The following is a 15,761-nucleotide window of genomic DNA, read 5'->3' as shown; positions in this document are numbered from 1 at the left end:
CTAATCGCCCTGGGTTGGGCCAGGTAAGCGCACAGGTTGCGCAAGGCGTTGCACCGGCATGGCTGTCACTTGCCGCGATTCGATAGTGCCCTGTAGTGGGCGACACCATCGGACGCTAGTGTGCAGACGGCTGGTATGCACTGTGGCCTATAGACTAGCCACTGGCAGGCGCTGACTCAGACTCTAAACCCTACCAACATACATATCAAAAGGGAAGGGATTTCATAATGAGTCAGTCACCCGATACATGCATCCATCATCATACACTCCAAACTATTTGAGTCTATCCTAGCGCATGGCCGCACGGCCATGCTGCTCTTTTATAGCTGCGTCCTTTCGGGACCTTCCTGACCTTTCAGATGGTCCAATCCGAGCTGGAGAAGGACCTGAGCATGTGACCTCTGATCTCCAAAGAGAGATCGTCCCGCGGGCATACTCAGTGGAGCAAAAGGAGGACTGCATTGTCAACCCTGAACCAGAGGTGGCAGCAGCAACCGATCCTACACTGCTGGTCTGGGCAGAGTGCCTGGACTGACGAGTCTGCTGAGCAGGCTCCACTGCGGCCGAAGAAGAATGGGAGACTGCTGGGTGCAAGGCTCTGGATTCCTGCTGTGCAGTGGCAGTAACACGACGCCTAACACTTACTTGTATAGACAGGCCTCAATACAAATGCACTAACAGGGAGCAGCAGACCAAAGTAAAATGGCAACTGCACAGGTGCAGTAATACCTAATGAAACAGCCAGCCTACAATCAGGGATTGGCCGTGTGGCACACCAGTGCAAAGAAATAATCCGTATGTGGCAATGTTCACACTGGGAATACAGAGCATATGGTTCACAGCCTCTTAGTAACACCATATAGGGGGGCTGCCCAGTGCTAACTATAATGCATCCCGTGTGAACAGAGGCCACAGTTTACAGAACCATTTGGGCCCAACTGCACCCTGAAAAGATAAAAACAAAAAACATATCAATATATGTAAGGTATTATGGCCATAATACGTAACATGAAAACCACAGAAAGAGGAAAGAATCCTCCAATATTTGAGAAAAAATATTTGCTTAGGGAAAGTGCAGTACCTCAATTAGGACACTAGATGGGGCATATTAGTATACATAGTTAAGATAGGAGGGACCACTGTGGGTAAGCTAGAAACATTTCCTGATTGTGAGCAGTAGGGCAAGGAAGCCCACATAGTCCAGTTGGGCTATAGAGCCTGGACAGAACTCCACAACATTGTGAAGCTAGGAGCCCAGTCATCCAGGGTCTATAGTGGCCAGTAGCTATAGGAAAATGCTACAGCAAAAGTCACAGCAGAATAGAAATGCAGGTCGCTCCAAGATGTGGCAGCTTTGTACTTGGGCAGATGCCCTTATGTCTGGGACAAAACGGACAGGGGAACTCCTAAAAGTAGTTAAGCCATACAGGGAGGACGCTGTGGTAACGAGTGAGATAGTACCACACGGGAGTATACCCAGAGATGGAAGGAGGAGTGTTATGATGAGTCACCGAAGGAGGAAAAAACAAAATACCAGCTAAGTCCAGAAAAACCAGAAAGGTTGGCAGCTATCGGATTGCAGACCCCTGAACCTATCCACAACAACTAGCAGTAGCCGTGGGGGGTTCCTACGGTGCCCTAGACCCCTCGATCACAGCCGGAGAACTATACAGCCTAAAGACAGAAAGGGGAAAAACTAAATTGCCCCAGAGCAGACCCCAAAGCAATAGGCAGCCCCCAACATATAATGACGGTGAAGCAAGATGAAAACACTAACACGGATAGAAAGATAGGTTGAGCAAACGATGGGGGCCAAGATAACTACATAGGACAGGATAAGAAAGCTGCTGTCTGCCATCCGCAAAAACCCTATCAAAATGAGCCAACCGACTGATAGGAAAAACAGGCCCTGAAGTCGCTAGGCTTCAAAAGACTATATCAGCACTCAGGTATATTCTGAAGACAGAGCAAAAGATCAACAGATCAGAGACAAAAATGGAATTCAGCTCACCCCCGGCCGGGGATGGCAGAACTCCCAAAAAACAAGACAAAACAAAAACAAAACTGAAGAGTACAAAGCAGAGCAGAAAAACTTAGCTTTGAGATGCAGGAATCAGACTGGTCTCCAAGAATCCAGCAGGAAAATCACCAGCCAGGAAGAAGGGCGTCGGCAGCCTTATATCCAGTCCTCAATTCCAGCCACCCAGTCATCATCTAGCTGCCCAGGTGTTTGGTAATCAGTCTCACTACCTTCCTTCACTAGAGGAGGGAGTTCATCAGACCTCAATGGTGAAGGGAAAAATGAACTCACAACAGTACCTCCCCCATGAGGAGGGGTCACCGAACCCTCATCCATGCCACCAGGGCAATCTGGGTGAGCCCGATGAAAGGCACAATCTTTCGGCATGAATATCAGAGGCAGAGACCCAGGAATTATCCTCCTGACCATAACCCTTCCACTTAACCAAATACTGGAGTCTCCGTCTAGCCAGACGGGAATCCAGTATCTTCTCTACCTCATATTCCATGTTACCTTCAACCAATATAGGGTCAGGAGGTGCCACCACAGGAACTACTGGTTGAACAAACCTCTTCAACAAGGACTTATGAAACACATTATGAATTTTAAATGTGACAGGAAGAGCCAACCGAAAAGAGACCGGATTAATAATCTCCAAAATCTTGTAAGGTCCAATAAATCTAGGCTTAAACTTAGGAGAAGCCACCTTCATAGCGATATTCTTTGATGACAACCAAACCATATCACCCACCTTAAACTGGGGACCAACGGTCCTACGCCGGTTGGAAAACCGCTGGGCCTTTTCCTGGGAGAGAGACAGCTTATCCACTACTTGGTCCCAGATCTGGTGCATTCTCTCCACCACAGTGTCAACACCTGGGCAGGCAGAAGGCTCCACCTGCCCTGAAGAAAATCTAGGGTGAAAACCAAAGTTACAAAAAAAAGGTGACTTCAAAGTGGCAGAACTAGCTCTATTATTTAAAGCAAATTCGGCCAAGGGCAAAAATGAAACCCAATCATCCTGATCGGCAGAAATAAAACATCTCAAATACGACTCCAAAGTCTGGTTTGTTCTCTCCGTCTGCCCATTGGTCTGAGGGTGAAACGCAGAGGAGAAGGACAACTGAATTCCCAGCTTGGAACAGAAAGTCCTCCAAAACCTAGACACAAACTGAACTCCTCTGTCAGATACAATGTTCTCAGGAATCCCGTGCAAGCGAACCACCTGTTGCAAAAACAAGGGCACCAACTCAGAGGAAGATGGCAACTTAGGGAGCGGTACAAGATGGACTATCTTAGAGAATCTATCACAAATCACCCAAATTACAGTCATTTTCTGAGAAACAGGCATATCAGAGATAAAATCCATTGAAATATGGGTCCATGGCCTCCTGGGCACCGGCAAAGGCATCAACAAGCCACTAGAGCGCGAACAAGGTTTAGAGCGGGAGCAAGTCCCACAGGACTGCACAAAATTCCTGACATCACGAGACAAGGCGGGCCACCAAAAAGATCGACTCACCAGATCTCTAGTACCAAAAATACCTAGATGACCAGCCAATGCAGAGCAATGAACTTCAGACATCACTCTCTTCCTCCACTGGTCAGGAACATACAACTTTCCACTGGGACAACACTCAGGTTTGTCCTCCTGAAACTCTTCCAGAGCATGTCTCAAATCGGGCGAGATGGCAGAAAGAACTACCCCCTCGCCTAAGATGGTAGCAGGCTTAGTCACAACAGGAGAATCAGCAAGGAAACTCCTAGAGAGGGCGTCTGCCTTGACATTCTTAGTGCCCGGAAGAAAAGAGACCACAAAATCAAAACGTGTGAAAAACAAGGCCCACCTAGCCTGTCTAGGATTCAAGCGCTTGGCCGACTCCAGGTAAATCAAATTCTTGTGGTCAGTAAGGACCACGACTTGGTGTTTGGCTCCCTCCAACCAATGTCTCCACTCCTCAAATGCCCATTTCATGGCCAACAGTTCCCGATTCCCCACATCATAGTTACGTTCGGATGGGGAGAACTTTCGGGAAAAGAAAGCACAAGGATTCATTTTAGATGTCACAGGATCTTTTTGGGACAACACCGCTCCTGCACCAATCTCAGAAGCGTCCACCTCCACCTGAAACGGGAGTGAGACATCAGGTTGCCGCAAAACCGGAGCAGAAGTGAATCTTCGCTTCAGCTCCTGAAAGGAAGAAACAGCCTCCGGAGACCAATTCAGCACATCAGCACCCTTCCTAGTCAAATCCGTCAATGGCTTGGCAATACCAGAAAAATTAGCTATAAATTTCCGATAAAAATTAGCAAAACCCAAAAACTTCTGGAGGGCCTTCAAAGAAGTGGGCTGAACCCAATCATAAATGGCCTGTACCTTGGCCGGGTCCATTTCAATAGTTGACGGAGACAAAATAAATCCCAAAAATGAAATCCTCTGTACCCCAAAAAGGCATTTCGATCCCTTGACATACAGGGAATTCTCCCTCAAAATCCGGAACACGGTCCGAACATGTTCCACATGAGAGTCCCAATTCTTGGAGAAGATCAAAATATCATCCAGATAGATAATCAAAAATTTATCCACAAAGTCTCGGAATATATCGTTCATGAAGCACTGGAAGACAGAAGGGGCATTAGTGAGCCCAAAAGGCATCACAAGGTACTCAAAATGTCCCTCCGGAGTATTAAACGCCGTCTTCCATTCATCCCCATGCTTAATACGAATAAGATTATACGCCCCCCTGAGGTCAAACTTGGTAAACCAGCAAGCACCTTTAACTCTGGAGAATAGATCAGAAATCAGGGGTAACGGATACTGATATTTAACAGTAATTTTGTTGAGGGCACGATAGTCAATACACGGCCTTAATGAACCATCCTTTTTAGCCATCAAAAAAACCCCAGCACCTAAGGGTGAAGAGGATGGTCTAATATGACCCTTCTCCAATGTCTCCTTAATATAGGATAGCATAGCCTTGTGCTCGGGTACAGATAAATTGAAAAGCCAACCCTTGGGGAATTTACACCCCGGGTTAAGCTCAATAGCACAGTCATAACTCCTATGAGGAGGCAAAGACGCAGACTCATTCTCACTAAATACATGATAAAAGTCAGCCAAATAGTAAGGAACATCATGTGACTGGGGAGAGGTGGAGAAAACAGGAGCATCACTAAGGGCACACCGACAACCCCAACTCACCACAGACAAAGATTTCCAATCCAGAACTGGATTATGGATTTGCAACCAGGGAAACCCCAGAACAATGGTATCATGCAAATTATGCAACACCAAAAATCTGCAATTTTCTTGATGGTCTGGGGCGACCCGCATTACCACCTGGGTCCAAAACTGAGGTTTATTCTTCGCCAAAGGAGTAGCATCAATACCCCTCAAAGGGATAGGCGTCCGCAGAGGTGTCATAGGAAAATCCACAACGTTTAGCAAAATCCAAGTCCATCAGGTTCAGAGCTGCTCCTGAATCCACAAAAGCCTTGGCGGAAAATGTGGACAGGGAGCAGATCAGAGTAATTGCCAGAAGAAACTTAGGTTGAACACCACCCACAGAAAACGTGTGAGCACAACGTTTCTCTCGTTTAGAGCAGACAGAAATAATATGCGAGGCATCTCCACAAAAAAAACACAGCTTATTACGTCTTCTGAACTCCTGACATTGCGCACTAGACAAAACTCTATCACATTGCATAGGTTCAGACATTTGTTCAACAGGTGGTAACATCTCTCATGTAGTTTTGCGTTCACGTAAACGCCGATCCACCTGAATGGCTAATGACATAGAATCGTCAAGACCAGAGGGAACAGGAAATCCCACCATAGTATCTTTTACAGTTTCTGACAAACCCTTCCGAAAGAGGGCTGCCAAGGCACCATCATTCCAGGTAGTAAGGACCGCCCACTTTCGGAATTTTTGACAGTACAACTCTGCCGAATCCCGACACTGGCTTAATGCCAACAGGGTCTTTTCAGCCTGATCAATAGCATTAGGTTCATCATACAACAACCCCAAGGCTTGAAAAAATGCGTTCACATTATTCAGAATAGGATCATCAGGTTTCAAAGAAAACGCCCAATCCTGGGGATCGCCACGCAGCAAAGAGATGACAATTTTAACCTGCTGCGCGGAGTTTCCCGACGAGTTAGGCTTCAAGGCAAAAAATAATTTACAATTATTCTTGAAATTCAAGAATTTAGACCGATCCCCCAAAAATACATCAGGAGTAGGAATCTTTGGTTCAGCAGCATGTGAATGAGCAAGATAGGTGGAAATTCCCCGCACTTCAGCAGCGAGCTGCTCCACACGATCAGACAATTGCTTCATCTCCATTGAGAGAAAAATTCCCCCTACGGCCTCAGAGATATAGAGGAAAAAATATGCACACAAAAAAAAATTCTGACACACTTTTTTTTTTTTTTTTACAATTCTCTCCTGCCATTGAGCACCCTAGGATCTGCGGTATGGCTGGTGATTCTGTTATGATGAGTCACCGAAGGAGGAAAAAGCAAAATACCAGCTAAGTCCAGAAAAACCAGAGAGGTTGGGAGCTATCGGATTGCAGACCCCTGAACCTATCCACAACAACTAGCAGTAGCCGTGGGGGGTTCCTACGGTGCCCTAGACCCCTCGATCACAGCCGGAGAACTATACAGCCTAAAGACAGAAAGGGGAAAAACTAAACTGCCCCAGAGCAGACCCCAAAGCAATAGGCAGCCCCCAACATATAATGACGGTGAAGCAAGATGAAAACACTAACACAGATAGAAAGATAGGTTGAGCAAACGATGGGGCCCAAGCTAACTACATAGGACAGGATAGGAAAGCTGCTGTCTGCCATCCGCAAAAACCCTATCAAAATGAGCCAACCGACTGATAGGAAAAACAGGCCCTGAAGTCGCTAGGCTTCAAAAGACTATATCAGCACTCAGGTATATTCTGAAGACAGAGCAAAATATCAACAGATCAGAGACAAAAATGGAATTCAGCACACCCCCGGCCGGGGATGGCAGAACTCCCAAAAAACAAGACAAAACAAAAACAAAACTGAAGAGTACAAAGCAGAGCAGAAAAACTTAGCTTTGAGATGCAGGAATCAGACTGGTCTCCAAGAATCCAGCAGGAAAATCACCAGCCAGGAAGAAGGGCGTCGGCAGCCTTATATCCAGTCCTCAATTCCAGCCACCCAGTCATCATCTAGCTGCCCAGGTGTTTGGTAATCAGTCTCACTACCTTCCTTCACTAGAGGAGGGAGTTCATCAGACCTCAATGGTGAAGGGAAAAATGAACTCACAACAGAGGAGAGTGCGAGAGTGAAGGATATGTACTGTGTGGAATCCAATGTCAGTGCTGTAATTGATCTGGACATACTGCATCTGGAATCAAGTAAAGTTGTTCATTTCAATTTGAAACTGGACTCTGTCTCTTTATGTGCAAAAATGAAGGAAGAAGTTTCCTTGCGACTCAGGGCGGATCGTGAGAACCAGGCAGGTGAGACAGTGGGACTGTGAGTATGTGGTGCAGGCGGCCAGGGTGCGCTAAAGCAGACACCTTTGCTGGCCATGACTTAGGCTCTGGCTGCCGCTCACAATGTCACGTGAGCTCTGCGACCAGTCAGCACCGGCTTCACTCTCACTGTATTTGGACATATCACACATCAAGAGGAATTAAGCGGCCAGTTGCAGCTCCGACTTCCTCTTGATGTCTGCTTTGTTGGAACAGTGCCCGCACCAGAGGTGAATATGTGTTGCAATTTTACCAGAACAAGTGTGCTGATTGAGAAGAGATTTTCCAAGTAGTGTAAGCAGTGTTCCTAGTAGTGCTATGGTCCATTGTAGATAGGATAGTAAAAAAAAAATGATTATGATAATGGAAGTAGGCAGCCAGGTATGCTTTACTCTGAAATGCTGTGGGGACTGTGCATCTTATTTTGGTGACTTTCTTTGAAAAGCTGGCTAGGAACTTCATGTGTTTGCTAAATAGTCCAATGTGCTCACTGCTCCAGATGACTGACAGCTCTATCTCCCTGTGCATACAAAGGTAGAAACCTGCCAGTCATGGCGAGCAGGGCAGGTATAATTGATCCAATATTTGTCTTGCAAATTATGCTGTAAAATATTTTACTTTGCGTCATCTTGCAATTACTTAAATATCATATCATATGATCTTATGTCCTGCTTTAACACTTACTTCTTTATATATCATCATGACAGCCATTCTTGTAATGTCAGTAAATTACCCCTTTGAGAGTCACTAAAGATGATTGAATGTTTGAATCTTATACCTGGGAAGTTCACTGAGCCATCTCTTACTCCACAGTATCACTGTCTTAATAATAGTTAATAAGGTCTTACTGTTCCTCTTTACGCTTTCATTTTTATACTGATGCATACATATGCTTTCTATTTGTTTCATATTGAAAAATGTTAACTGTGCATTGCCACTAATTGTTATATTATGGAAGGTAATATTAAAAATCTCTAGAAGATGGTGCTGTAAAGAGATACCACACTATGGCACAACTGTATGACACAACTGTCAACTGGAAAGAGAAAGACCAATGAAACCTTCTGATATGATTGTCAGTATTGATGTTATTAAATGACACACAAGATCTTTTTACTTAGGTCCATTCCCTTTCCAATAATCATTGACCCTTTTACAATCTGGCCAGTCTCTAAAGTTTACTCTGACCTCAGACCAGATAAGCTTCAAGTTCTCTACATATTTTTCAGCCTCCAGAGAGTTGGTCACCAACTTTTTTTACCTTGTGACTCACATTCAGTTTTGAGGGATAGTAATGAGACAGCTCTTCCACCTTCACCCAACAAATTTTCACCCATAACCCCAATTACCTGTATAATGACAGCCAAAGCTTTCCCACACAAAGTACCTTGTGTCACGCTCTCTTATAAGTAGTATGCTGACATCCAGCATCTCCCACTTTACCTCCTTCAAAATTCTCGCATGAGCATTCCCACCATACTATCGAATACAGCTTCAACATCCCTCTACCTAACAGAGTCATACTATCTTCATCTTACCATATTGTTGGCAGCGGATTATTCAGGATACTCTCCAAGCATGTGACAACAGAGCTTTTTTATTCAGGAACAAACAGGAACAATGTATGATAAGCTTAACATATCAGGAATAAATTACTTGTGTGTCTATCTGTGCATCATCTACAGCAAGCTGCTTCTTCTCACTTACACAGACACAGGAAAAACAGGAAATACAGTCACATGCTATCCCTGTGTGAGCCTCCAGTTTTTTTTGTTCTAACTTTATAAACAGCATACAAATTAAGCAACTAAACACTCATAGACAGGAATGGAGTTGTTGCACCAAACATATTCCAACACATATGTATTCCTCCACCCCTGTTTCCCCCATTAGTAAATGTGCATCCAGATCTGCTGTTTTGTGTAGGTAAACTCAGAAAAGTCATCTTCTGGAGATCTTCTTTTCATAGACATTTGCTAGACTTTTTGCTAATGCACCAAGTTGGCAGATAGCTGCTAGCCACACATCATTGGCCCTTTAGCCATGTGTTACTTCCAAGAGACAGGGTGGGGACCCCTGCTGTAGAGCATCAAATTCAGAGGCTGAAAAAGAACAGAAACTAAGATGATACCCAAGATTGCAGAAGAATGAATGGGTTTTATTGGGTTCTTGAGATTGATTATTTCTGGCAAACTTAACTAACGACACACATTCTACACATTCTGACTGGTGATCAGTGGTTTGCATGTTAAGTCAGCCCATTGGTCTCTCGCTTTAAGCTGATGACAAAGACAATTCAGTACTGAACTTAGGCAATTCAGACACACAAACAAACCCCAAAATAGCAGTCCACCCTTTTGAGGATGGAAAAACAGCAATGAAGTCCATGGTAGGTGGGTTCAGGGATGAACTGGCTGTTGGGTAAATCTGGCAAATAAACAAAATGATCCTGCTCACCCTTTCCAAAACTAATACAGTCAGTGGAAAACATGCCCTTGCATTGCGTTTTAGATAGATATATCCAATAAAGATAAAAGATCTTGCTTCCAGTATATATAAAATCATATAATTTTATTTAATCCATTACAAAAATGAAAAAATATACATATTTTGCAAAAGGGATAATTTAATACTCTCCGTAAAGACGAATGTGTTTTGAACGCTACAGTGTTATTATTCCTGGTACATGGTGAGTGAACTAAGTTTGGAGATTTTATGCCAAACAGGATAAAAAAAAATCAGTAATACACAAAATTCCTTCCTTAGAGTTAACTCCATTGGCACATGTTTATTTCAGTACTAGATTCAAAAAAAGCTTCCCTATCGCTTCCAATCATCTTCTCGAACATGTAGGTCAATGTATTTAATGGCAAGAATGGTAAAGTTTGTAATGTTTTTATTATGGACTGAAATAAAATGTTTACATGCATTTGATACTATGGATGCACAATGTCATAGAGATGTACTCTCACTCCGGTTTTGCATTTTTCTATGTATAGATCCTAAATACAATCTTTTTTCAACCCATGATATCTGTAATGTTATTTCTATCAAAGATTTTTTGAATTGCCAATCTGACCATATACAATATATATTATTGAATGTCAAAAATGCAACTTATAGTATATTGGGCTATTAATTCTTATTGCCCTGTTTGTTAGTAGTGTTTGAAATGCATTAATTTTTACAGAGGGCATTCACTGCAACCTTTGGCAAAGTAAGGTATGTACAGTATATGGTACATATAGCTCTATGGTTGTTCATGCCGGATTGCTATGAGGGCCACCCTGTGGTCGGCGCTCATAGCAATGCAGTAATTCTGCTACATAGAGGTGATCTCCGCATCACCTCTATGTAGCAGAGGCGATCGAGCTATGGCAGCTTCTAGCCTCCCATGGAGACTATTGATGCATTCCCAAAGTAAAAGGAAAATGTTTTTAAAAATATGAAAAAAATAAAAAAAATAAAAGTTCAAATCATCCCCCTTTCGCCCCATTCAAAATAAAACAATAAAAAAATCAAACATACACATATTTGGTATTGCCGCATTCAGAATAACCCGATCTATCAATAAAAAAAAGATTAACCAGATTGCTAAATGGCGTAGCGACAAAAAAAGTCAAAATGCCAGAATTACGTTTTTTTGGTCACCGCGACATTGCATTAAAATGCAATGATGAGCTTTCAAGAAAATTCCTCCTCGGGCCCATCGACACCTATGGTGTGGGAGGCACATAAAGCCGTTATGAGAGGGGAATAGGTGTCGCTGGGTTCGTATTTGAAAAAGGAAAGATGAAGAAAGATCGATTCAATCCTACACCAAATCAATTTTTTTGAAATGATACACAAGAGGTCTCAAGCGAGCAAGATCCAAGAAGAGTTAGTTAGGCTAGACCAGACCTGAGGGACCTTCTAAATATTCAGTTAGCCAAGATATACATGAGAAGTCGGCAGAGGTTCTACCTCCATGGTAACAGAGGCAGTAAACTCATGACGTCCTTATAAAAAAACGCAAAGAGAAAACTTTCATTAAGCAACTCACAGCTATGGATGGCTCACCAATTAAAGAAACTGCCGACATTGCCAGGGAGTTTAGAACTTTCTACAAAAACTTATATAATCTAGATATACCAGTGGACATTGGGGATCCCGTGATTGCCGCCGAGAAAATAAATGATTTTCTTGACCCCCTTAAGCTCCCCAAGTTGTCTCTGGAAAACCATATCTTACTGACGGCTCCTGTCACACCCAAAGAAGTTTTGGATACCTTTTTGGCTATCCCTACTGGGAGAGCACCAGGTCCAGATGGCCTGACCATTATCTATTATAAAAAATTCATCAAACCTCTATTACCACATTTAGTAGCACTGTTCAATTCCTACTTAAATGGGCTTCCCTTACCAAAACAATCTCTAGAGGCCTTTATCACTGTCCTCCCTAATGAAGGGAAGGATCCCAACGCTGATACCAAATTATGGGCCAAAATACTTGCGGGACAACTAAGTAATATCTTCCCCAAACTAATCCACAGGGACCAGGCAGGGTTCATGAAGGGATGGGAAGGTAAAGATAATATGGCTAAAATTATCCAATCGATAACGTATGCCAAGAGTCGTGGCACCCCATTGACCCTTCAGTTTACTGATGCAGAGAAGGCCTTTGATAAGGTGAGTTGGAGGTATATGTACATGGTATTGGCTAAGTTTGGTTTTCCCCCACAGTATGTCTCGGCTATCTTCTCATTATACTTGCAACCAACAGCTAGTGTGAGGCTAAACGGCACCCTGTCAAACAGTTTTAATATTAATAATGGTACTAGATGGAAGTGCCCGTTGTCCCCATCCCTATTTATTTTAGTCATTGAAATGCTAATTTAGAAAATCAGGCAGGAGGAACAAATTGAGGGGCTGAGAATAGGCTCGCTAGAGATAAAAACGTTAGCCTTTGCGGATGATCTACTCTTCCTCATAGCCAACCCTTCTCAGGCATTCCTGAGTATCCTTAATATACTCTATCAATTTGGCCGATTGCCTAACTTTACAATTAATACCTCAAAATCTGAGGCTCTCAATGTAACCCTATCAAACACCCAGCTAACTTATCTCCGTAGACAAGCCCCTTTCTCCTGGTCCGCAAATTCTTTTAAAGTACCCGGGAGTATCGATTACAAAGGACCCTGCAAGTTTATTCCATGCTAACTATCCCCCCTTACTAAAGAAAATTGAAGCACTGATGAAGTCCTACAACCTGCCTACATTATCCTGGTTGGGACGCATTAATGTTTTTAAAACTTATGTAATGCAAATAATATTATATGCTATGACTATGGTCCCTGTGTATGTGCCACAAACTTTCTTTAAAAATTTAAAATCCCTAATTTCTAGATTTCTATGGAAACAAAACCCACAAGGCTACCCTATATACTTCTCTCATATCTGAATTCCTCTGGGGGCTTAGAGGTCCCGGATCCACATCTTTATTAAAAAGCTATACATCTGAGCAGATGGCTGAAGGTAGTGCATAGCCATGAAAAGGGGGATCAAGATAACATAGACCTAATATTATTAGGCCTCGAGGGTCTACTTTCTCTATGGTCTAGGGCGAAGCTATCCAATGCTCTTAAGTTGGATGAGGTGATTTCGTCTACTCTGCGAGTAAAACGTTTGATAATCAATGACCTCCACCCAGATTCCTTTCCATCCACACTGACACCTATTACCATCATGCCATTTTTGGTGGATCCCAGCTTCCGTGACATTTATAATCTCTGGGCCAAACTTCCCAGAGAAATATTGAACAACTTCTATGATGACAAAGTCCTCAAAAATGGGGATTGGCCTGATAATGCACTGAACCAACCAAAACATTTTCCCCAAATGCAACATATCAAGCAAGTTCTCAAACCATTCAAACAGAAATACCCTCACAAATCAACTTGGTCTTGGTTAGACACTATGACTAAACTTCCAACCCCACGACCAAGACTTATATCCCATCTGTATTCCCGACTTAATTTCCCTCCCCCAGGGTTTAAGCCATCATTCTTATATTCTTGGGAGTCAGAACTCAACACTAACTTCTCAGATGAACAGACTTCCACAATTCTTCTTTATGCGCCGGCTTCTCCAGATGTATGTTACGCCAAGAAAATTATTATAAAATACTAACTAGATGGCATATGACCCCAGTCAAACTCCATCACCTGGGGTTAGCTGACTCCAATGCCTATTGGAGATGCCACAACCTGAGAGGCCACCATACACATATATTCTGGGAATGCCCTGTGATAAAGGACTTTTGGGATAGGATCAATCTCATTCTCAAAAAGCTTAAGTTAATTAAACTCGACCTACAAGCTTCTGAAGCTCTGCTTTCATGCCCATCAAAAAGCTGCAAACAAAAAAAACATGGGCTTCTCCCGTTACTGGTTGGTGCAGCAAAACACTTAATAACCTTGCATTGGAGAGATGAGTCCCCCCATCCGTGCCCAAATGGAAATTCAAAGTGAACAAGATTTCCCGCCTTAAAGAACTTTCGAGTTGGGAGATTGACAATCATGACTCATATGTGCGCACTTGGGCTCCATGGAAAGAGATGCAAAGAAGCAGTGATTAGAATGATTGTTATGGGTACCCTTTGCCCTGCTGTATAGTTCCTGAACACTTGGTTAGTGCTAATGCATAAGGTTCTGCCGTGTGTACCAACATTGGTTTTTGTTACCCCTGAATATTATGCTCCCGTGTTTTTTCTTCCCTGTCCCTTCCTCCCCCCCACATCGCATGGGTCCCTTCTCGCCCTTGGCCTCTTCACCTTTCATGCCCCCCCTCTCCTCTCCTATCCTCCCCTTATCTTACCTTCCATGTCATGTAAATCGCTCGCTGTTTCAGTATACGATTGTAACTTTGACAAGGTTATACTTTTCCTGTATTCTCTTTTAAAAATAAAGAATTTACAAAAAAAATGCAATAACGAGCGATCAAAAGAAGGTATCTGCTCTGTTATGTATTTCCGGTCAAGGATCACACTCCTTGGATATCTCCAGGCTTGTTTATTACATGAGACTTGTGATACATTCCTCCATTACAAGATGTCTGCTAACAACAACTAACCAACAAGTTCTTACACTCTATAGTACACACATCAAAGTAGTGAGACCCCTAGAGGCCACATCAACATATAACATATTGCTACAGTATCTGCACAAAAAGTGGTATAATTAAAAACGTCAGCTCAGCACGCAAAAAATAAGCCCTCAACCAACCCGAGATCACGAAAATTGGAGACGCTACGGGTCTTGAAAAATGGCGCTTTTTTTTAGCAAAGTTTGGAATTTTTTTCACCAGAAAAATAAAAGAGAACCTAGATATATTAGGTGTCTATAAACTCATAATGACCTGGAGAATAATAATGACAGGTCAGTTTTAACATTTAGTGAACCTAGCAAAAAAGCCAAACAAAAATGGGAATGCACTTTATTTGCAATTTCACCGCACTTGGAATTTGTTTCCCATTGTCGAGTACACAACATGCTAAAACAAATGGTGTCGTTTAAAAGTACAACTTGTCCTGCAAAAAATAAGCCCTCACATGGCCATATTGATGGAAAAACCTCTGAAGGTGCTGATGCCACCACTGTATATCAAGTTAGACCTCATCAATCAACTTGTCACGGCTCTTGACAAGGAGTCAGCAGCTTTCAAGTACCTCCAAGATCTCTTTCCGAAGCTGTCCGAGGCAAAGGTCAAGTCTGGTATCTTCGTCGGACCGCAGATCAAGAAGATCATAGAATGTAGGAAGACTACATTTGGGGGCTTCTTCGAGAAAGCGATTTGCAGTACACTTACAAATCTAGAAAAACTACTAATTTCTGAACCTTTTTGAGTGATTTTTTACTGTTTTTGTCTATTTACCAAGCAAGTGTTGTTTTCTTATCAGACCGCATGAACAAATATATAATAATTTCCTTTTTTTGACACAATAAATAAGACATTTTTCTGGCCTGTGGTCATAAAATCAAAGCTTGTGCTGAATGTTGTCGTTTTTCCATAGTCTTTAAATATAAGCGGTTGAAATATTACACTTGGGAGCCAGGAACAAAAATTGTGTTACATAGTGTAATGGGAAAAAAAGTGTTTTCTGTGCTGTTTCCATCGATTTGAGCAATATGCCAAATTTTCCTGCGATGCTAATCCTGCAACGTCTTGTTTGGGAAAAGAAAACTA

The sequence above is a fragment of the Dendrobates tinctorius genome, unplaced genomic scaffold (assembly GCF_039654945.1).
Source record: "Dendrobates tinctorius isolate UK_male_01 unplaced genomic scaffold, ASM3965494v1 ptg000134l, whole genome shotgun sequence".
Taxonomy (NCBI): domain Eukaryota; kingdom Metazoa; phylum Chordata; class Amphibia; order Anura; family Dendrobatidae; genus Dendrobates; species Dendrobates tinctorius.
Note: the sequence above shows the minus strand (reverse complement) of the source record.